The sequence below is a fragment of the Pteropus vampyrus genome, unplaced genomic scaffold (genome assembly GCF_000151845.1).
Source record: "Pteropus vampyrus isolate Shadow unplaced genomic scaffold, Pvam_2.0 Scaffold7627, whole genome shotgun sequence".
NCBI classification, from domain to species: Eukaryota; Metazoa; Chordata; class Mammalia; order Chiroptera; family Pteropodidae; genus Pteropus; species Pteropus vampyrus.
The window spans coordinates 1-415 of record NW_011896408.1 but is presented as its reverse complement, the minus strand read 5'-3'; the positions used below and the strand labels follow the sequence as shown (position 1 = coordinate 415).

Sequence of the window (415 nt, the reverse complement as noted above, 5' to 3'; positions counted from 1 at the left end):
CTGTATCCTTATTTTCTTCTTCTTTTTTTTTAATGCCTAACAGCACTTGGTCTTCCTAGGTTGTCTCCCATCCGAGTACTAACCAGGCCCATCCCTGCTTAGCTTTCAAGATCAGATGAGATTGGGCACATTCAGGGCAGCATGGCCGTAGACTCTAAATCCTTATCTTCTGCTCCTCAACTCTTTGGAAAACCTTTGCTAAGGATACTGCTGGGCTCTCTTCCATCTTTATATTTCTTTACCTATTTGCAGTGTTCATGTGTTTGACCACATTATTCTTGAAACCTTTGATATTGATGACATATTGTCTCCTGGATCCTGTTTTAGTGTTCTTCTTAAGCTTTACTTACTTTGTTCATCCTGGAAATATCAGTGTTTTACAAGATTTTACCTCTCATTCATTCATTCATTCATT

General features: G+C 38.6%; 1 pseudogene; it reads right to left on the bottom strand.

Annotated features, from left to right (window-relative positions):
• Positions 1-34: 34 nt before the first annotated feature.
• LOC111734843 lies at positions 35-152 on the bottom strand (annotated as a pseudogene).
• Positions 153-415: the final 263 nt, after the last annotated feature.